Below are 23,964 nucleotides of genomic sequence, written 5' to 3' on the forward strand. Positions count from 1 at the left end.
GCAAATAAATGGTTGGAGTGACTTTTGCAGAGAGAATTGCCTCACGACATCTGTTTCTGAGGTTTCTACTAAGACTGTACCATCTTTTCTCTCTGAATTTTCGGATGTCTTCTCTGAGAGTAGAGTTCAGGATTTGCCCCCGCACAGGGAGTACGATTGCCCTATTAATCTCATCCCAGGCGCCAAGCTGCCTAAATCTCGTTTATACGATCTTTCCCAACCTGAAAGGGTCGCTATGCGTGCTTATATCTCGGAGAGTCTGAGAAAAGGACACATACGACCCTCGAAGTCACCTGTTGCCGCTGGTTTTTTCTTTGTTAAGAAAAAAGATGGTTCTTTAAGACCTTGTCTGGATTTCAGGGAGCTGAACAGTATCACTATTCGTGACCCTTATCCGCTTCCTCTGATCCCGGACCTGTTTAAACAGATTGTTGGGGCTAAAGTATTTTCCAAATTAGATCTAAGAGGGGCATACAACCTAGTCAGGGTCAGAGAAGGAGACGAATGGAAGACGGCCTTCAATACTCCTGAGAGCCATTTTGAGAATTTGGTTATGCCTTTTGGTTTGATGAATGCCCCAGCCGTTTTTCAGCATTTCGTGAACAGCATTTTTTATCATTTAATGGGAAAATTTGTATTAGTGTATTTGGATGACATTTTGATTTTTTCTCCTGATTTCAAAACTCATAAGGAACACTTACGTCAGGTCTTGCTCATCCTGCGGGAGAATAAATTATACGCGAAACTGGAAAAATGTGTGTTTGCGGTTCCAGAAATTCAATTTCTGGGGTTTCTTCTCTCCGCTTCTGGTTTTCGCATGGACCCCGAGAAGGTCCGCGCTGTGCTTGAGTGGGAGCTTCCTGAGAATCAGAAGGCGCTGATGCGTTTTTTGGGCTTTGCCAATTATTACAGGAAGTTTATTTTGAATTATTCCTCTATTGTTAAACCACTCACTGATATGACCAGAAAGGGGGTAGATTTTTCTTCCTGGTCGGTAGAGGCGCGTAAGGCCTTTTCTAATATCAAGGAGAGTTTTGCTTCCGCTCCCATCTTGGTACAACCTGATATTTCTCTACCCTTCATAGTTGAGGTTGATGCTTCTGAGGTGGGTGTGGGTGCGGTCTTGTCTCAGGGTTCCTCTCCTGCCAAATGGCGACCATGTGCCTTTTTCTCGAAGAAACTCTCCTCCGCAGAGAGAAATTACGATGTGGGAGATAGGGAATTGTTGGCCATCAAGTTGGCTATTGAGGAATGGCACCATTGGCTAGAGGGAGCCAGACACCCTATTACCGTGTTTACTGACCATAAAAATCTGGCCTACTTGGAGTCAGCCAAGCGTCTGAACCCGAGACAGGCCAGATGGTCTTTGTTCTTTTCAAGGTTTAATTTTGTTGTCACGTTCCGCCCTGGGGTTAAGAATGTGAAGGCAGATGCCCTGTCACGTTGTTTTCCGGGAGGTGGGAATTTTGAAGACCCGGGTCCCATTTTGGCTGAAGGTGTGGTGGTCTCTGCTCTTTTTCCTGAATTGGAGGCAGAGGTGCAGGCAGCCCAGTCAGAGGCTCCTGATCGTTCATTGGGAGGGTTATGGTCCTGAGGAGAGGATGTGGGTCCCAGTGACGGACATTAAGGCCACTCGTCTCATCAGGGCTTTCCATAGGTCCCATCCTGAGAAGGTGGGCTCTGAGTGTCCGGAGTCCACTCGTAGAGGGAGGGGTACTGTCACAACCAGACAGCTGAGAAGCTCTGACAGAAGCCTTTCAGAACCTCCTCCTTGAGCTTTCTTTGTTTTGGTTTTCAGTTCCTCATCTCGTTAGCCTCTCTCAGCTGTCATGTATTTGGACTGATTGCATCCCTTTAAATTCCTCCCCATAATGCATTGGTGTGCGGTTTATACAGCTTCCTGGAGTGTGTGTGCATGCTGATCCTATTTCCCAGTCTTCTACAAGTTAAGTGTTGTACATTCATTTGTGATTTTCTGTTTGCTGGATCCCAGGTGACCCTGACTCCCTCCGTGTCTAGTGTAGGGAGCCGGTGGTCGTGTCCCTTCACTATTGTAGGGTGTTCAGGTGTTATATAGTCGAGGTACGAGGATATGCGATCATCCACCATTGGGATTATCGCATAGGCTGAGCAGTAAGGGAGAGAGCCAGGTCTGATGCAGGGGTCTCCCTTTTTGTTCCTTAGTTTTGGATCCAGTGAGTCATATATTCATTTTGCATTGTCTTGTTTCCTGTACACCTTTCGTGACATTGCCATTATACAGCTCTGTAATTCCAGCAAACCGTTCTTGTTATTGGGGTGCAAGTATTGTGTGATACAGCCATTAACAGGGTTTATTACAAGGAAATATTTCTACGTCTTATTTGCTCTTGTGCGGTGCAGTTATATGTTCTAAAGCATTTTTTGACTTGTATTAGAGGGAAAAAGGGCTATTAGCCGTTGTGTGGTAAAGTGCGACAATTACAGCCCTTTTTGGTGTGTATTAGTGGCAAAAAAATATATATTTGCCGTTTAGCAGAGCAGTTATATGTTCTAAAGCCTTCTTTGGCGTGTATTAGTGGAAAAAAAAGATGGCTTATTAGCCGTTGTGTGGTGAAGTGAGAAAATTACAGACTTTTTTGGGGTGTTTTAATTTCCTTTTTATTTTTTTTATTTGATCTAACAGTATGTCAGACAGAGAAGTGCGAGACCCTGCACAGGGGAGTGGCAGAGGCCTAAATGTTTCTGGCGCAGGCACAGGTCGCAGCAGAGTAAGGGGCCGTGGCAGCAGGAGTCGCAGCGAGAGGCCTGAGCTCCCGGTGTTATCTAACGGTCGTGTCTTGACCAGCAAGCCAGCGGTTCTTGAACCAAGATGAGCAGCAGGGGCAATATTAGAATTCGCGATATTTCACGAATATTTGGGCGAATATTCATCATATATTAGAGAATTCATTATCTCCAGTCATTATTTTCTTGAATGCGAAAATCGGCAATCGAAAAATTTTGCGATACGAATATTCAACACTACTCCTAAAGTCAAAGAAATTGTAGCCTTCTCATTGGCCCACAAGCAAGAAGCGGTGAGGGATCATGGGTACTGATGAAAACAAATCTAGAATATTCGTGATTACGAAGATATAGCACTATATTCTAGATATTCGCGAATTCTCGAAGTGCCAATGTTCGCGATAAAAATTTGCGATTAGAATATTCGCGATCAACACTATTCTTGAATGGTTTACTCGGTCATCCACTTCGTCCCAAGTGACATCAGACACCCCTAGCCAAGACTCGGTGAGTTCGTCAGACACAACCCTTAGTTGGCATGGCCCAGGAGCAGGCCCTGTGCCCTCACCTGTCCTCAACCTGCCTCTCTCCTTTTCTGTTCCCTCAGCCAGAGAAGTATTATATGCTGTGGGCTCAGCTTCACTATACAGCGAGGACGAGCTACTAGAGGACAGTCAGCAGCTACTGGCCAGCCAAGATGTGGAGGAGACATCCGCCGCTTCCTCCGGTAGGCGGGCAAGTAGTGATGAGGACAGTGGCGTGGGAGCTGGTGTTGCGCGCGGTCTCCTGACCCAGAGAGCGTTGAGGAGGACATCAGTGACGTGCAGACAGTACTCGATGATGATGTAGCTGATCGCACTTGGGAGCCTGGTTAATTAGGGGCCTCATCATGATCATCAGGAGAAGAGGGTGGCAGCTTGCCCGTGAGGCAGCGGCGGAGCCAGCAAGTTGCTAGCGTGGCCGGGAGTCAGCAGGGTGGCAGCAGTGGGAGGTCAGGAGCCAAACGTGCACGGAGTAGACCACCCGCTTCGCAGGAGCCTACCTGCCCAGAAAGTAGTGGTGCAGGGGTTCACGGAAGAAGTGGCGGTAGCAGTCAGTGTGGAGTGTTGGGGGTAAAATCACCTACTCGGCAGTGTGGCAGTCTTTTGTTAAGCCGCCGGAGGAGGTGAACATGGCCATATGTAGAATCTGTGGGCAGAAGGTGAAGCGTGGCCAGGGTGCCAATGTTGGCACCACGGCTCTGCCTCAACATATGCAGCGTCACCATAAAGTGGCCTGGGAGAACCATGGCTCCGATATGGTGGTCCAGCCTGCCGCAGAAGCCGCTGCATCACTCAGTGGCACGCAGACGATTTCAGGCAGTCAAGGCTCCACCACCTCAGCCGAAGGGAGCTGTCTGTCCTTCCCAACATCTGCTGGTCCTGATGCTCCTGCTCCTCCTAATCCTTATCAGTCAGTCCATCAGCAATCAATCACTGAAGCGATTGCCAAGAGACAACAGTATGTGTGCACTCATCCAACGGCTCAAAAGTGGTGGACTCTGCACCTTTCAGAGAATTGATGGCTTGTGCCGAGCCGAGGTGGAGAGTCCCAAGCCGTCATTTCTTTGCCAAAAAGGCAGTACCAGCCCTGCACACGCATGTAGAACAGAAGGTGAGCCAGTCCTTGAGCCTGTCGGTGTCTGCCAAAGTGCGCAGCAGCGTCGACGTGTGGAGCTGTAACTACGGTCAGGGACAATACATGTCCTTTACAGCCCACTGGGTGAATGTGGTTCCTGCGCAGCCACACCAGCAACTTGGCAAGGTGACGCCGCTTCTGGCTCCACGTTCTCACGCCGTTGGTCCTGCGACAATGTCCACCTCTGCCTCCTCATCCTCCACTGCAAGGACAATTCACAGTGCCCCTCCAGCATACATACCCGTTTGCCTGGGCGAATGGAGTCACACAGGGGAGGAACTTCTCCGTGTCCTTCATCAAGAAATCGAATCCTGGTTTTCTCCACAACAACTGAAATTCGTAACTATGAGGACCGACAACGGGAAGAACATGGTGTCGGCGCTGCGTCAAGGAGGGATGAGTCATGCGCCCTGCTATAGGGCGATGAGGAAGATGCGGCAGAGAACCCAGACACACCATGGCAGTATGCAGTGGAGATGGAGGCAGGGAGTCCCTCTGAGCCACTTGCACAAATGGCCCGATGCTCACTTGCTTGGGTAGTGATAGCCGTAGACCCTCTCTACCGGTCTAAAATGGGGGCCTTTTTTACACCCTCTGAGAGGGAGGACAAACTAAACTACTATAGAAACATCCTATGTAGTCAGTTGGCCGCTACCTAACTGCGCCATCGTACATCCTCCACACTATGTCACCTCGCCACTCTGTGGCCTCCTGATGCTGCTGGCACCTCCACACTGTCATTGTGCCATCCTGTGGCCTCCTCCTGATGCTGCTGCCACCTCCACCTGTCATTGTGCCACCCTGTGGCCTCCTCCTGATGCCGCTACTGCCACCTCCACACTGTTATTGTGCCACTCTGTGGCCTCCTGATGCTGCTGCCACCTCCACACTGTCATTGTGCCATGCTGTGGCCTCTTCCTGATGCTGCTGCCACCTCCAGACTCTGTCATTGGGACATTCTGTGGTCTCCTCATGCTGCTTCCACCTCACTACTATGTCAAAGGGCCACTCTGTAGACTTCTCATGCTGTTCCCACCCTCCCCACTTCATGACTGGGCCACTATTTTGCCTTTCGACTGGGTAACATCATCATTTATTTGACCCTTCTTCTGATCTGTCAGAAGGAAGGAAAAATGAGACGCACAATGGATCCTGTCTGTGTAGCAGCTGTAAGGCCTGTATGGTCCCATCAGAATTGGCTTATGATTTGGTAGCCAAAAGCAGGAGTGGGTACAAAACACAGAAGACATGCAAATATTCCATTCACGTGTCATCTCTGTTTTGGATCTACTCCTGTTTTTTTTTTACTTTAGCAATACTGATGGATTACTGACCAAATGCTGACTGAGTGAAGGCGGATGCTGCACAGACAGGATCCGTTTTTTGGGGGTTATTTTTCTATCGGATCAGAAAAAGGGCAAAATAATCAGTGACATCAACACAAACTTACTGCTGATACCCTCTCCACTCTTTCGGGGGGCTCTACTTGTATAAGTGTTTAATAGAACAGGTTCTGTAGACATCTATGTGGAATCAGCAGACGACGTTGTAAAAGGAGTGCGCTTCGTTTTGGCGCTAACATCGACCTGTAAGGCTGAGTTTATAATTTGGTTATTTGGTCAGTTTTGGCCCCGTAATTACCCAAATAAGTGCAGTGTGCAGTGATTCTAAGAGCGACGCCTGCCATCTGCGTGTCATACTGACTCACAGTATTATTTCACTACCACAGCAGACTCCCTATGCGAGTTACTGCAAGGCACAGTGTTCTACACCACTATAAAGGCTCTCTGCAGCCAGGAAATAGCCATTTTTGAACGCGATTCGCCGCAAACAAATTCGGATCGAACCAAAAAATTTTGAAAAATTCGGCGAGCCGTCCAAATAGAATTTTTGAGAAATTCACTCATCTATATCTCTATCTATGACTGTTTATGGGGACACTCTGTCTATAACTGTTTATGGGGGCACTCTCTGTCTAAGACTGATTAGGGGTCACTCTCGGACACCTTTGGCAGGGTGTAAAAGAATGCCAGCAAAACCTCTTATTACAAAAAGTTTCCTTTGGTCACCTCGTCTCCCCAAAAAAAGGAATAAAACATTTTCATGTTCCCCAAAATATTATCAATAAAAACTACAGTTCGCCCCACAAAAAAAAGTATCCCTCACACCTATCCCTCAAAAGTAAAAATACAAATAAAAGGTTGTGGCTGTAAGAATATGGCGATTCAACATAAATATTTAAATGTTTTTTTTAAATATAGTGAACTATAATAAAAATTGTATAGATTTGGTATTGCCGAAATCGTACTGACCCTTGGAATAAGGTAGTTCTGTCTTTTTTTAGGACACAGTGAGCACCGTGAAAACGAGACCCAACTCCTATCTCCAGGAGGCAGAGAACACAGCTCTGCTGTGTGGGAAACAATGGAAGCGGCTCTGCTGCTGCTGTTTATGACAGCCATTAAAGAGGACGCGGATGATTAATGAGACGGCCGCGGACTAAGTTGATGCTTCCTTCTCCGGGGATGATTCTGATGTCAGGACATGTGATCCTCATGTGAATTTTCTTAAGAACTTCTCACAATTATATCTTATCCCCAACAGCAAATCGCCGCTCTTCACAGACAAGCCGGATAGAGGGAACAATCGCCATAGTGTCTGCCAATAAACAACGGCCACACTTAAAGGGGTTCTCCCATGAATAATGTAAGAAATGAAGACATCATATAGGACGTGACAAACTCTAACAAAGTTAGAACTAACCCTGTACCTCACATGGATCCAGAGATCTCCCCAATTCATTGCTCCAATTGCTCTGCTAGATATTCTTCAGTTTGGCAGCTCAGGGAGTGTGTCCTTTCTCACAGGGGTGTGGCCTTCCTGCTGCAGCTCTCTCCCTACCATAGGTTATGGGGCATGTCTTAGCTGCGGCACCACTTTCCATGTCATAGCTCAGGGAGGGGGTGTCATCTCTGCTATAGCTCTCTACCTATCACAGGTCGGGGTATGGGTTCTTTCTGATGCAGCTCTCTCCCTATCACAGATCGTGGTGTGTAGCCTTTCTGCTGCAGTACTCTCAATGTCATAGCTCAGGGAGGGGGTGTCCTCTCTGCTGCAGCTCTGTCCCTATAACAGGTCAGGGGAGGTGTTCTTTCTGCTGCAGCTCTCTCCTTATCACAGCTCAGGGAGGGGGGTGTCCTCTCTGCTGCAGCTCTCTCCTTATCACGGCTCAGGGGAGGTGTTCTTTCTGCTGCAGCGTGTGCGACCATCTCAGCAATGATGCTGAGGTGGACAGAGAAATAAGAGAAAGATCAAAGAGCAGGTGGCGCTATACACTACGTGCAGAATTATTAGGCAAATGAGTATTTTGACCACATCATCCTCTTTATGCATGTTGTCTTACTCCAAGCTGTATAGGCTCGAAAGCCTACTACCAATTAAGCATATTAGGTGATGTGCATCTCTGTAATGAGAAGGGGTGTGGTCTAATGACATCAACACCCTATATCAGGTGTGCATAATTATTAGGCAACTTCATTTCCTTTGGCAAAATGGGTCAAAAGAAGGACTTGACAGGCTCAGAAAAGTCAAAAATAGTGAGATATCTTGCAGAGGGATGCAGCACTCTTAAAATTGCAAAGCTTCTGAAGCGTGATCATCGAACAATCAAGCGTTTCATTCAAAATAGTCAACAGGGTCGCAAGAAGCGTGTGGAAAAACCAAGGCGCAAAATAACTGCCCATGAACTGAGAAAAGTCAAGCGTGCAGCTGCCAAGATGCCACTTGCCACCAGTTTGGCCATATTTCAGAGCTGCAACATCACTGGAGTGCCCAAAAGCACAAGGTGTGCAATACTCAGAGACATGGCCAAGGTAAGAAAGGCTGAAAGACGACCACCACTGAACAAGACACACAAGCTGAAACATCAAGACTGGGCCAAGAAATATCTCAAGACTGATTTTACTAAGGTTTTATGGACTGATGAAATGAGAGTGAGTCTTGATGGGCCAGATGGATGGACCCGTGGCTGGATTGGTAAAGGGCAGAGAGCTCCAGTCCGACTCAGACGCCAGCAAGGTGGAGGTGGAGTACTGGTTTGGGCTGGTATCATCAAAGATGAGCTTGTGGGGCCTTTTCGGGTTGAGGATGGAGTCAAGCTCAACTCTCAGTCCTACTGCCAGTTTCTGGAAGACACCTTCTTCAAGCAGTGGTACAGGAAGAAGTCTGCATCCTTCAAGAAAAACATGATTTTCATGCAGGACAATGCTCCATCACACGCGTCCAAGTACTCCACAGCGTGGCTGGCAATAAAGGGTAAAAAAGAAGAAAATCTAATGACATGGCCTCCTTGTTCACCTGATCTGAACCCCATTGAGAACCTGTGGTCCATCATCAAATGTGAGATTTACAAGGAGGGAAAACAGTACACCTCTCTGAACAGTGTCTGGGAGGCTGTGGTTGCTGCTGCACGCAATGTTGATGGTGAACAGATCAAAACACTGACAGAATCTTTGGATGGCAGGCTTTTGAGTGTCCTTGCAAAGAAAGGTGGCTATATTGGTCACTGATTTGTTTTTGTTTTGTTTTTGAATGTCAGAAATGTATATTTGTGAATGTTGAGATGTTATATTGGTTTCACTGGTAAAAATAAATAATTGAAATGGGTATATATTTGTTTTTTGTTAAGTTTGTTAAGTTTTTTGGGTTCATTGAGAACATGGTTGTTGTTCAATAATAAAATTAATCCTCAAAAATACAACTTGCCTAATAATTCTGCACTCCCTGTACAGATAACTCAGTTGCTATACAAAATTTTTAACGACATGCAATTACAAAAGTATTCAGATCCAGGCACTGTCTTGAAAAATGCTGAATATTTTTCCTGGGACAACCCCTTTGAGAAGGTGTGTTTCGAGTTTCAAGTAATCTCCCCCCTCTGCATCTGAGTAGTTTGTGTAAAGACGGCCATAGGTTAGGCTTAGGCCTCTTTCACACGACTGTATGGCTTTTTCAGTGTTTTGCGGTCTGTTTTTCACTGATCCGTTTTTTGTTTCTGTTGTGTTTCCATTTATGTTCCGTTTTTCCGTTCCATTTTTCCGTATGGCCTAACATTTTTAATAGATGGTTCTGCAAAAAACGGAACGGATGTGGAAGACATACGGATGCATTTCCGTATGTGTTCCGTTTTTTTTTGCGGAGCCATTGACTTGAATGGAACCATGGAACGTGATTTGCGGGCAATAATAGGACATGTTCTATCTTTCAACAGAACGGAAAAACGGAAATACGGAAACGGAATGCATACGGAGTACATTCCCTTTTTATTGCAGAACCATTGAAATGAATGGTTCTGTATACGGGTAATATAAAACATCCCTGAAGATCTACAGCAGTTTATAGGTTGGTACCTTATATATCTGCGGCCTATGGTGATATCTATCATCCTTGGTGGTATTCTCCTTGGTGTATTGGGTATAAAAAAAACAACATACCGAGTGGTTTGGAGTAGTTTAGTGGTTAGTATCATACCACATATTTCTCGTGGCCCAGGGTGATATCTGTTATCCATGGTGGTATTATCCTTGGTTGTCTAGGGTAGTTATTGGGTAATTAGCAACAACCCTGGAGGTTCGGACTGGATTAGTGGTTAGTAACTTTTATTTCTGGTGGTCTAAAGTAATAACTATTATCCATGGTGGTCGAGGGTGGTTATCGAGTAATATAAAACATCCCTGGAGATCTACAGCAGTTTATAGGTTGGTACCTTATATCTCTGTGGCCCATGGTGATATCTATCATCCTTGGTGGTATTCTCCTTGGTGGGCTAGGGTGGTATTGGGTATAAAAAAAACAACATCCCTAGAGGTTTTGAGTAGTTTAGTGGTTAGTACTTTACATCATACCTCATATGTCTCGTGGCCCAGGGTGATATCTGTTATCCATGGTGGTATTATCCTTGGTTGTCTAGGGTAGTTATTGGGTAATAGGCAACAACTCTGGAGGTTTTGGACTGGATTAGTGGTTAGTAACTTTTTATTTCTGGTGGTCTAGAGTAATAACTATTATCCATGGTGGTCGAGGGTGGTTATCGGGTAATATAAAACATCCCTGATGATGTGGTTTAGTTGTTGGTACCTTATATCTATGGAGGTCTAGGGAGTTATCTTTTATCCACAACAGTGACCCGCTATGACCAGTGATTGGCTGCAGCATCATACGTCCATGCTAAGAGGAAGCAGAGAACGGTGGGGAACCTGGGAAGAATCGGAACAGGAGCCGTGGGGGATTAGTGAGGTATGACTTTAAAAAAAATAAAAAATAACCTTATCAGCTGTTTTTTTATTTACTGAAATGTCTGGACAACCCCTTTAGTACAAGACTTGAGACCATGAGCTCAATTGCATCTTCAAAATAGCCCCACTAGGTCAAAGCCCTTAGACTTTTTAGAACAGGACCCAAGAGGGTATTTTCCCTCATACACAGTTCCATGGACCATTTACTTGAACTACACTCCCTAATTTAGTGATATCAGGACACATGTTAGATGTTATACCAGAGAAGTGTCGCAGTGATGGGTTCGCTTTAAGTTGTTCTTTACTACTCAGGGGCTCTAATTTGTTTTCTCTTATGTTATTCTCTTTATTTTTCTTTTGCCGCCTTTGGCTGTAATGTACGTCAATGCTCAGTGTCATGGGCTGATCCAATGTTTTTGGAGGTTTCACGAAAGAAAGAAATACAACATACAGAGTCATCAAGACAGTAAGATGTCTGATCCCAGGGACTGATAGGTTCAGAAAGTCACAAGCTGAGATAACACGCCTGGGTTCACCCTGCCGGGGACTTATTACAAATAATCAAGTGATGACAGCAAGAGTTTTTTTCCTTATTTATTTCTTATAGCCTTATAGTGGTGAAAGCTCCTTTTTTTTTGCTTCAAAGCTCAAAATCATCTGCTTAAAATTCTTATACAATTCTGCCTGCCAGTGGCTGCCACTAAGGGGAGCTTAGGAGCTTGCTGCATTCCGTGTTATTATTGAGTTCAGTCTTGAAATAGCATGCACTGTGCTCCATCGCGCTCCATGTGGTGACTGTAATCAGCCAAAATTTTTGATTTCTACTCTATCTGCAAGATGAGCCACAGTGCCTATGTAAAAATACATGGGTAGGACATTGATTGCCTATCCTTTGGACAACCCTACAATTTGAGAACAATTGTATAGTAGGATTTGGTTTCATAAAAATGTTAATTTGTATCTTAAAGGGTTTGTATGAGATTAGAAAAACAGAAAGAGCGCCACCCTTTTCCATGGGTTGTGCCTGGTATTACAGCTCAGGTATATTTAACTCCTTCGGGGACCAGGCCAGCAGGTGGCGGCAATCTGTGCAGAGCTAGTTTCCCTGGAGAGGAACCTTCTAGTTCCATTCCAGCCCTCTCTAGAGAGGGAGGAGTTAGTTAGTTAAAGGTCAGTTTAGCCTTCCCCTCCTGGGGAGAGTGTCACGGATGATGTTGCAGATAGCTGGAACTTATGAATAAACGTCCGACTGGCTTGATCCCAAACTAAGGAGCATATAGGTAAGCCCTATAAAACCCTAAGAGCTCTCCCTAACTGCTATGCCCATGCAAGGGTCTCAATGGTAGATGATTGCATGCCCCACGTACCTAAGACTGTGTGACACCTGAAAACCCTATAATAGTGAGGGGACACGACCACCGGCTCCCTGCACTTAATACAGACGGAGTCAGGGTCACCTAGAATCAAGCCAGCAAGGAAACACAATACATGAAAAGACTTATCTGAGCAAACAGCAGCAGCAGCCTCCAGCAGTGAACACTTCATCCAGGAAGTAGTATAAACCGCAAAGTGAGGCAGTATGGGAGGGAATATAAAGAGAGACGATTAGTCTAAATAGGTGACACCTGGGAGAAGGAAAGGAGATGACAAATTGAAACCAAAACAAAGAACATCATGCAAGAGGTAGAGAAGAACGTCTGCCAGACCTTCTCACTGAACTGGCGGTGACAGTACCCTTCCCTCTACGGGTGGACTCCGGACACTCAGAGCCCACCTTTTTAGGATGAGAAGCCCTGATGAGACGAGTGGCCCTAATGTCCACCACTAGGACCCACATCCTCTCCTCAGGACCATAATACTCCCAATGAACGAGGTACTGGAGAGGACCGCGGATAATGCGAGAATCCACAATCCTAGGGACCTGAAATTCAAGATTACCATCAACAACAATCGGAGGAGGAGGCAAAGAGGAGGGTACAGTGGGTTGGACATAAGGTTTTAATAGGGACCTGTGAAAAACATTATGGATCTTCCAAGTCTGAGGAAGATCAAGACGGAAGGCAACGGGATTGATGTCGGACAAGATCTTGTAAGGCCCAATAAACTTAGGACCCAACTTCCAGGAGGGAACCTTCAGTTTGATATTCTTTGTAGACAACCACACCAGATCACCCACATTCAGGTCCGGACCAGGCACACGTCTCTTATCCGCCACACGCTTATATCTCTCACTCATCCTCTTCAGATTACCCTGAATCTTTTGCCAAATAAATGACAAAGACGAGAAAAATCTCTCCTCATCAGGTAAACCAGAAGACCCTTCTCCAGAGAATGTCCCAAACTGCGGATGAAACCCATATGCACCAAAAAATGGCGACTTATCAGAGGACTCCTGGCGACGGTTATTTAAAGCAAACTCAGCAAGCGACAAAAAAGAATACCAATCCTCCTGATTCTCTGCCACAAAACAGCGCAGATATGTCTCCAGATTCTGATGGATGCGTTCAGTCTGACCATTCGACTGCGGGTGAAAAGCAGAAGAGAACGACAACCGAATCCCCAAGCAAGAACAGAAGGCCTTCCAGAATCTGGAAACAAACTGCGTGCCCCTATCAGAAACGATGTCTGAAGGAATGCCATGCAATTTAACAATGTAATCAACAAACACTTGTGCAACGTCTTAGCATTGAGTAACCCAGGAAAGGGAATGAAATGCACCATTTTGCTAAAATGGTCCACTACCACCAGAATCACAGTCTTCCCTGAGGAACGAGGCAAGTCCGTAATAAAGTCCATGGACAGATGCGTCCAAGGACGGGAAGGAATAGGTAACGGGAGGAGAGAACCCGATGGCTGTGAATGAGGGACCTTGGCACAAGTGCAGGTCTCGTGGGCTGCCACAAAACCCTCAACCGTCTTACGAAGAACCGGCCACCAGAATCTCCGAGCAATGAGATCCACTGTGGCTTTACTCCCCGGGTGCCCATCAAGGACAGTATCGTGGTGCTCCTTAAAAACCTTGTGTCGTAAAGCGAGAGGCACAAACAACCTCCCAGGAGGACAAAGATCAGGAGCCTCTGCCTGGGATGCCTGAACCTCTGCCTCCAAATCAGGCTAAAGAGCAGAGACGACCACCCCTTCAGCCAAAATGGGACCCGGGTCTTCAAAGTTCCCCCCTCCCGGAAAACAACGTGACAGGGCATCTGCCTTCACATTTTTAACCCCAGGGCGGAGCGTGACAACAAAATTAAACCTAGAAAAGAACAAAGACCATCTGGCCTGTCTCGGGTTCAGACGCTTGGCCGATTCCAAGTAGGCCAGATTGTTATGGTCAATAAACACGGTAATAGGGTGTCTGGCTCCCTCTAACCAATGGCGCCATTTCTCAAAAGCTAATTTGATGGCCAACAACTCCCTATCTCCCACATCGTAATTTCTCTCTGCAGAGGAGAGTTTCCTTGAGAAAAAAACACGCGGTCGCCATTTGGCAGGAGAGGGACCCTGTGATAAGACCGCATCCACACCCACCTCAGAAGCAACCACCTCAACAATAAAAGGTAGAGAGACATCAGGTTGTACCAAAATGGGAGCGGAAGCAAAACTCTCTTTGATACTAAAAAAGGCTTTAAGCGCATCTACCGACCACAAGGAAAAATCTACCCCTTTTTTAGTCATATCAGTGAGTGGCTTAACAACAGAGTAATAACTCAAAATGAACTTTCTGTAATAATTGGCAAAACCCAAAAACCGCATCAGCGCCTTCTGATTCTCAGGAAGCTCCCCATCAAGCACAGCGCGGACCTTCTCAGAGTCCATGCGAAAACCAGAAGCGGAGAGAAGAAAACCAAGAAATTGAATCTCCGGAACCGCAAACACACATTTTTCCAGTTTAGCGTACAATTTATTCTCCTGCAGAATCAGCAAGACCTGACGTAGGTGGTCCCGATGAGTCTTGAAATCAGGAGAAAAAATCAAAATGTCATCTAGGTACACCAGAACAAATTCTCCCATTAAATGATAAAAAATGCTGTTCACAAAATGTTGGAAGACGGCCAGAGCATTCATCAAACCAAAGGGCATAACCAAATTCTCGAAATGACCCTCAGGCGTATTGAAGGCCGTCTTCCATTCGTCCCCTTCCCTGACCCTGACCAGGTTGTATGTCCCTCTTAAATCCAACTTAGAAAAATCTTTAGCCCCAACAATCTGGTTAAACAGGTCCGGGATCAGAGGAAGCGGATATGGGTCAAGAATTGTGATATGGTTCAGCTCCCTGAAATCCAGACAAGGTCTTAAAGAACCATCTTTTTTCAAAAAAAAAAAAAACCTGCGGCAACAGGTGACTTCGAGGGTCGGATGTGTCCCTTTCTCAGGCTCTCAGAGATATAAGTACGCATAGCGACTCTTTCAGGTTGGGAGAGATTGTATAAACGTGATTTTGGCAGCTTGGCGCCTGGAATGAGATTAATAGGGCAGTCGTACTCCCGGTGAGGGGGCAACTCCTGGACACCACTCTCGGAAAACACATCCGAAAATTCAGAGAGAAAAGATGGTACAGTCTTGGTAGAAACCTCTGAAAGAGACGCCGTGAGGCAATTCTCTCTGCAAAACTCACTCCAACCATTTATTTGCCTTGCTTGCCAATCAATGGTGGGGTTATGTTTAGTGAGCCAGGGTAGCCCCAACACTAGAGGAGTAGGTAATCCACTTAGGACGAAACATGACATATCCTCAACATGAGCGTCACCCACAGTCAAACAGATATTGGGAACTATGCCTTTTAACGATCTTTGAGAAAGTGGAGCGGAATTGATAGCAAAAACAGGTATATCCTTTTCCAAAGTGCACACCTGGAAACCATGCGTTATTGCAAATTGATTATCAATGAGATTGACAGCTGCTCCACTATCTCCAAAAATCTCACAAACAATGTTCTTGCTGTCTAGCGCCACCCTGGTAGGTAGGAGAAAACGGGAACTACAAGCAAACGTCAAACCTTCAATTTCCACATCAACCTTGCCAATAGTAGCAAACGGAAAGTTTTTAGAGGGTTTTTTCTTTTTTTTCTTTTTTATTACCCTCAGAAAACTCAATGAATCTCCTAGAGGGGCAAACATTAGCCAAATGACTTATACCCCCACAACAGAAACAAACCCTCCTCTGAGAGCTGAATCCTCTACTATCAGAGGCAAGCAAACCCAGCTGAATGGCCTCCTCCTCAGAGGGGATTGAGAGAGACTGAGACCCCTGCACACTGAATGAGACAACCCCACTGTCCTTGTGCTGAATATGACAGAAAGGAGTAGTCTCCTCTCTCTCTCTAAGATGCCTATCAATACGAACAGCTAGAGACAAGGCAGACTCTAACAATGCTGGTCTCTCATGAAAAGCAAATGCATCTTTCAATCTTTCCGAAAAACCATGGCAAAATTTACTTCGGAGCGCAGCATCATTCCAACCAGTATCAGCTGCCCATCTCCGAAATTCAGAACAATATATCTCTGCGGACTGTTTACCCTGGTATAAAAGACGCAGTTTAGATTCAGCCAGAGCAATACGATCCGGATCATCATATATCTGACCCAGGCCTACAAAAAATTCATCCACCGATCAGAGGGGCCGTGCCCCCACCGGCAGCGAAGAGGCCCAAGACTGAGCGTTATCCCTGAGCAGCGAGATGATGATCCACACCCTCTGCTCCTCATCACCAGAGGAATGGGGAAGTAGGCGAAAATGGAGTTTGCAAGCCTCTCTAAAGCGAACAAAATTCTCACTACCCCCAGAGAACGTATCCGGAAGCGAGATCTGAGGCTCGGAACAAACTCCATGAACACCAGCAGAACCGGTCACCTGAAACTGATACACAGTTTTACGGAGATCTGCTACCTCCAGCGAAAGACCTTGCATGCGGTCAAATCAAGGCTGAAACTGGATCCATGCTTAAGACGGTTATGGCGGTTTATAATGTCACGGATTATGTTGCAGATAACTGGAACTTATGAATAAACGTCCGACTGGCTTGATCCCAAACTAAGGAGCATATAGGTGAGCCCTATAAAACCCTAAGAGCTCTCCCTGACTGCTATGCCCATGCAAGGGTCTCAATGGTAAACGATTGCATTTCCACGTACCTAAGACTGTGTGACACCTGAAAACCCTATAATAGTGAGGGGACATGACCACTAGCTCCCTGCACTTAATACAGGCAGAGTCAGGGTCACCTAGAATCAAGCCAGCAAGGAAACACAATACATGAAAAGACTTATCTGAGTAAACAGCAGCAGAAGCAGCCTCCAGCAGTGAATACTTTATCCAGGAAGTAGTATAAACCGCAAAGTGAGGCAGTATGGGAGGGAATATAAAGGGAGACGATTAGTCTAAATAGGTGACACCTAGGAGAAGGAAAGGAGATGACAAAGTGAAACCAAAACAAAGAACATCATGCAAGAGGTAGAGAAGGACGTTTGCCAGACCTTCTCACAGAACTGGCGGTGACAGAGAGGTTGTGTCGGCCAGCATAGCTCTGTCTGCACTGCTGGGCCGAGAGGCCCTGCCTCTGAAGCCTATATTGTTGCTTGTCCCCTCCTGGGCTTGCATTGCCTTAATCCCAAGCTAAGTGAGCTTGAAGCCAGGAAGAAGTCCCTAGGATTAAAGTAAGAGACAGACTACCGACAGCTAAGTTCTAGCTAAAGAGGAAATGTTTCCTATTTACTCCAGCCAGCATAGCAGAGCTGAGAAAGATACAGCATAGCAGGGCTGAGAAAGCTACAGTATAGCAGAGCTGAGATCGTCGCAGAAGTTTTTGCCTGCCAGAAGTTAAGCCAATACCTGCTGATGACCAAGATAGAGTCTGGAAGCTGTTTGGATTACCGTTTATGCCAAGTAAAGCTGTGTTCAACGTTACTACGAGTCTGGACTTAATTATTCCTTCCTCATCCAAGTTATTTATCCCTTTTTGCACTGCTTCAGACTACCATGTCTGGGATCCAGGATATCCAGGTAGGAGCACTGTGACAAAGTGCTAAAGCTACACCTAAGGCACACCATAGGCAACCCTTACACCACTCTGGCAATCCTACACCTGGGTACCAACACTACCATCTACAAAGGGGACTCCAGGTCCTCGTTGCTTAACTGCAACTGGCGTCACGACTACTTGCTCTGTAAAAGGGACATATATCGTTAAAACCTCCTAAGGGGCAAGGGATACCCCAGACACCTTGAGAATAGTCCGTTCCACATATAATTATTTAAAAAATATATTTTTTTTAATTGTTGTGGAGTGAAAAGGAAAAAAAAATGCAATTCAATAAAAATAATATGGCAGTCTTATTTTTGTGGGTCAGTACAATAACGGCGCGGGTCAGTAAAATTACGGTTTTCATTGTGTTTTACTACTTTTAAAAAATATTTTCTTTGATACCCATAGCTATTTTACTTTTCTGTCACTGAAGGTATGTGTGGGCTCCTTTTTGTGGGGGTGAGTTATAGTGTTTATTGGAATCATTTTGGGGAACATACAACTTTTTAATAATTTTTTTTATTCCATTTTTTTACCCAAAAAAAGGCTATTTTGGCATTGGAAATTTTGTAATGGCATTTATTGTGCAGGATAAATAACATGATATTTTAGTAGATCAATATTGTTTTTAATTTTAATATGATAGATGGTGCCATAAATGCTTCCTGGACCTCCCCCCTCTGGTTGTCTAACCACTTAAATGCAATGGTCGGTATTGACTGTGGCATCTAAGAGATTCAAGGGGTTTTCACAGATATTGATGGCCTATCCTCAGAATAGGTCAATTTCAAACACCCAGCACCTCCATTGATCAGGCAGCCACAGCAACAGAAATTATACAGTGTAAGAAGCAGAAGCGGCGGCGTACTGCAGTTTAGCTCCCAAACAACGGGAGCTGAGCTGCAGTTCCTCAGCATGGCCACTACACAGTGTATAGAGCTGTCTGCCTCCAGTTCCCTACACTGTATAGTTTCTGGTGCTGTGGCTGGCTGAAACAGCTGATAGGCAAGTGGCGTACTTTCAATAAAGGCAGACCACGTAGCTGCCATGGAGCCTGTGTTGAAAAGAGGCCCTCAGTAAACCAAAAGCCCTGCCCCCTAAATACACTCATTGCTGTGCAGCTCCAATATATTATCCCTATCATCAGTGGAGAAAGCTAAAGGACCTGTAATGATGTTGCGATGTGCTGCTCCCCAGGGCCGATAGTGTCCCAGGTCTATAGGAATTCTGAGTGGTGTGGAGCGGCCCCAGTAGTCTCCATGTGTGTGTCACGATTCTCCTACCTGGATTCAGTCGCTCCCCAGGGTTAGACTCCGAAGCAATAAAGGGGGAGTAATGGTGCAGGTGCAGAATTAGTCGAGTACAGACTTTTATAAAGTTCAACAGCTTTACTTGCATCAACTTGTATCCAGACAATATTCAAGCTTTCTCTTGGTTCCAGCAGGTTTTGGCATAAACTGGCAGGCAAACTTGAGTACTCTGCTTTCTCTCTCTGTTGTCCTAAGCTCAGCTCTATTCTGGCAGCTGGACTTTTGGTCTGTTCTCTATCTGTAGAGTGGGGTGCCTTTGTCTTTTGACCCCCTCGTTACACTCTGTAGGTAAATCTGCAGGGAGTCAGGGGCCTCTATGAGCTGCTCTTGCTGCAGAAGGTGGAACTTTACCCTCACTGCTACATCTTGCCACGTCTTTTTAGCTCCAATTTCTAGACTAGACTGGAATAAACTAGAACTGCAACCACTCCCTTTGGTAGGAAGCAGGACTAGCCCACTTCTGCCCAAAAGGGGAGAATGGATGATAAGTTTCATTCTACCTAAAGATCTGTCTGCCATATATGCTGCCACCTGCTGGTGAACCAGGCACAGTACATGAACATAACCGTTTCATAGCAACATTATCAATGCACTGTGACAAAGGACTTATAAACAATACACCGACATTGTGGTTAGCAATTAAAGACAGTAGCACGGTGTAGGAATGGTAATACCGCTCTTGGGTATTACAATGTCATCAAAGGTCCTGTACATCTAGTAAAGCAACTTCACAAAGAATGATTTAGTTCCCAAGTTAGGCCGAATGCACACGGCCGTGTTTCACGGCCGAGAGCGGTCCGTGGTAACACGGCCTGGCATCCTGATTCAGAGCAAGAGGGCACGGCGTCATTGGTTGCGATGACGCCGTGCGCTTCATGCCGCCACTGGACTACAGTAATACACTATACCAGTGTATTACTGTAGTCCAGCGGCGGCATGAAGCGCACGGCGTCATAGCAACCAATGACGCCGTGCGCTCCTGCTCTCAACAGGATGCCAGGCCGTGTTACCACGGACCGCTCTCGGCTGCGGAACACGGCCGTGTGCATTAGGCCTTAGAAAGGACAATCTGCCAAGGCCTGTGATGACATCATCTTCAGCATCACAGGTCCTGTACATCTAGTAAGGCACAGGGCATGCTGTAGTTTCCAGGTAAGAAAGGAGCATCTGCCAGGACTTATGATGACATCATCATCCCAGGTCCTGTACAGATAGTGGGAGGGGCTATGAATAGGGCATGGGGGCCACGAATTTTTATGTACGCCCCCTGGTGGACCCTACCGATCTGATATTTATGACCTATCCTGAAGATAGATCATCAATATCTAAGTCCCGAAAACCCCCCTTTAAATTTACGAGATCAGAGTTATCGACGATCCCAGTAGCATCAGCGGGTGTAAGCTGTATCACACAGCTGGCATCTGTTGGGTATGGAGGGGGCTCAGTTCCTGATCCCGCCCCATACAATCCTCACACATCTGTGATGTAAATATACATCAGGGTGTGCAAAGAGGTTAAGTGAATTGGGCTGACCTGTAATGCCAGACACAGACTGTAGACAAGAGAGGCGCTGTTTCCATGTTTTTGTACTCTCACTCAACCCCTTTAAAGTTTCCTTCACTTTTGTAAGTTTTCGATCTATGGTAGATCAGAGGATGGACAGCATTGCTCATAAAAGTTGGAATATTAATAAAACTGGTTTGATATGAAGCTCTGAGTCATCTCTTGTATCCTACCTCACCAGTATAAATATAGCGTCCATGCCTAACATAGACACAGTCCTCCCAGACAATAAGATGGAATGTCACATTGTGCCAGATCCGCAGATATTATCAGTCCAAAATTCAGTGTTTATGTCCTTTAGTTGGACTGGGTTCATAGTTGGGAAATGTCCATAGACAAAGTGCAATATCCAAGGATTTGCCCTTGTTTCATTTTCTTTCAGTTTAGTAAATATAAAAGGGCTTCTCCGATTTATTGATAATGATGACCTATCTTCAGGATCGGTGGTGGTCTGATACCCAGCGCCCCCATGATCAGCAGTACCCTGCAGTCTATGGTGCAGGAATCGGAAGAACAGCTCCATTGAAAGTGTAGTGGCCATCCTAGGGTACTGCAGCTCGGCTCCCATTCAAGTGAATGTAACCCAGCATGGTCACTACAAGTGTTAGTTCCTGCACTGGAGGCTCATAGGGACGGGTGATCAGTGGGGATAGTGGGTGTCTGACCACCATCAATCTGATATTGATGACCTATCCTGAGGATAGGTCATCAATATCATTAATCCTGAAAACCTCTGTAATGAGCTTATGATTATGGTCTACAACTTATGCTCTATCTTTGATGGCCACTCTGACAGATCACCCATGTACTATGGCAGGCAACTGAAATATATATATATATATATATATATATAAAAACGAATGTTGTGTTCCTGAGCATAGACACGGTTGCATTTGCATTTGGGCAGCTGCCAGGGAAACCTGCGATGTCAGTGATTACATTAAAGGGATAGAGATAGCTAGTGGCCAAGCAGAGAAGAAACATGTCCTCTCTGCTTGTTCCTCTACATAAATCAGCAGTAACAACTATATAATGGGCTATTGCTATTAGATTGCTGTTATCATGAAAAATAAAATTACGGGAGGACTAAGGGTAGGTTGGAGCAGGATTTGAGACAGATTTTACATCGTTAATATGGTTGAAAAAAAGACATAAGTCCATCAGGTTCAACCAAGGGATAGGTTGGAATGTGAATTTTAGAAAAGAGGAGTGAGACCCAGACTTCTACACATCTACATAAGCAATAATTAGTTTTAAGAATTCATCTACAGTAAGGGATCTTTCACACGAGCGGGTGCCGTGCGTGGAATCCACTGCGTGAAAGAGAGCCAAGCCCTGTTCTGGACAGCAGAGACACGGAGCAGTAACATGATTGATAATGCTCTGTGCCTCTCTGTGACCTTTTTACTACAAAATCACAGTGACAGCTTTATCTCACTGTGATTTTGTAGTAAAAAGATCACAGAGAGGCACGGAGCATTATCAATCATGTTACTGCTCCGTGTCTCTGCTGTCCGGAGAGGGGCTTCACTCTATTTCACTCAGCAGATTATCCGCTCTTGTGAAAGAGCCCTTAGCCTTTTATAAAAACTGTCCACATTTCCTGCTGTGACCATGTCCGGAGGTGTCTATTCCACAGATTCACAGCTCTTACAGTAAAGAAGCTTTGACACCTGAGCTTTTTCTTCTCCAGTCGGAGGCAGTGCCCCCTTGTCTTTTGAGGGGATTTTACATGGAACAGCTTTTCGCCATATTCTTCTAATATTTCCTCATAACTAAGACCCTCCAAGCCCCTTATCAGTTTAGTCTCTCTTCTTTGCACTTTTTTCACCTCCAGGGCCTCCTTTCTATGGACTGGAGCCCAAAACTGAACTGAATATTCCAGATGAGGCCGTACCAACGCTTTATAAAGCGGTAATATTACATCTATGCTTCGCGAGTCCATGCCTTGTTTAATGCATGACAATATCCTGCTAGCCTTATCCTGCCGACTGCCAGCATTTCTGCCAGAACAGGCTACTGGAACAGCCTGCTGATTGTCCGACTGCAACTGTGAATGTAGTTTAATACCTTCTTGCTAAAAAACAAACAAAAAATAATACCATAGGAATCCAAAAATATCAACTAGACTGAGATTCCAAAAAAAGAAATATCTTTCTTGGGCATCAAGACCCCAAACACTACTGGTCATGAAAGGTTTCAAGTGATAAATGCTGTCCATAAGTTTTGGGGCAATCGTGGCCTCCTACAGGAGTAGCAGATACTGGGTGACAGCCCCTCGTTGCCACCATTACCTGCCTTTAGTAAAAAACACTTTCCACAGAATGAGAACGGCCTATGTATTTTTGAAGAAAATATCATAAAGATTCTCAAGAAAATTCAAGATTGCTTTTGTTAGTAAATAGGAGTCTCCATCCCTACCTGAGGTGTTGACGCTGCTGTCTTAGGATGAGCTCTGCCACCCCAGCACATGATCCTGCGGAGAGTGTGACTCTGAGCACGCTCATCACTGGCACCTCCTTGACTTTTAACACATCCTTATCGCATCTTCCTTCGCCTCATAGTGGCTTAGATAAAATACCTTCCCCGTGTAATCTGCCCACTTTACATCTCACATAGTGTTGTAGAACATGAGAGCTTTATGGCAGGGCATGCTGGGAGACCTGACAGAGATATGGAGGCAAACCAGCAAAGTCAACCAGTGACTAGGAGAATTCAGCTCTAAGAGTTCCTCTAGAAAGTGATTTACAAGAACATGGTCTTCAGTTTGTCTTTTGTAATATCTACATCACACATAGTACACCTTCTGTCCAGTACCTACAATTGTTTGCACCCCACCACTAGGGTTACCATTTTTCCTACGAAGCACCATAGACTTTTACTGTCTGGTACTCTTAGGATTTAGGTTATTTAAGTGGTTAATTCTCTTTTCTAGAACTTCAATAGGACTTCAATATCTGATCGGTCGGAGTTTGACTCCCATACCCCCCATGATCATATGTTGATGATCCCTGTGGCACCTTCCTCGACCATTGGCATCACATCCATTGGTCACTTTTTGTAAATAGGATTAAGCTGCAATACCAAGCATACAGGCCCCGTAAGAGAGACAAGTGTGGTGTGATCTGTTGTTAGCCCTACTTTGGTGTGAACAGACAGTATTTTGTTTCTTGAGCCTTGACAGAACTCCTCATGGTCTCTTTTCTCCGGACTCTGTAACCATGAACAGACGCACTTGCTGTCGGCTGTCACTGTATTATGCAGAGGAGGCAGAGGCGATCTAATAAACATATTTCATGGAAAGTTATGTCACTTCATTGCTTTGGCTATATTG

General features: G+C 45.5%; 1 protein-coding gene across 1 annotated transcript in view; it reads right to left on the minus strand.

The window, feature by feature from the left end:
* Positions 1-23,182, minus strand: part of GJA5 (gap junction protein alpha 5) — a 70,639-nt gene extending 47,457 nt beyond the window's left edge. Inside the window, exon 1 of the mRNA XM_044283695.1 lies at positions 23,052-23,182. The gene's annotated coding sequence lies outside the window, so the exon portion shown is untranslated. The remainder of the gene's footprint in view (positions 1-23,051) is intronic.
* Between the last annotated feature and the right edge of the window lie 782 nt (positions 23,183-23,964).

This window comes from Bufo gargarizans, chromosome 3 (genome assembly GCF_014858855.1).
Source record: "Bufo gargarizans isolate SCDJY-AF-19 chromosome 3, ASM1485885v1, whole genome shotgun sequence".
In the NCBI taxonomy this organism is placed as follows: domain Eukaryota; kingdom Metazoa; phylum Chordata; class Amphibia; order Anura; family Bufonidae; genus Bufo; species Bufo gargarizans.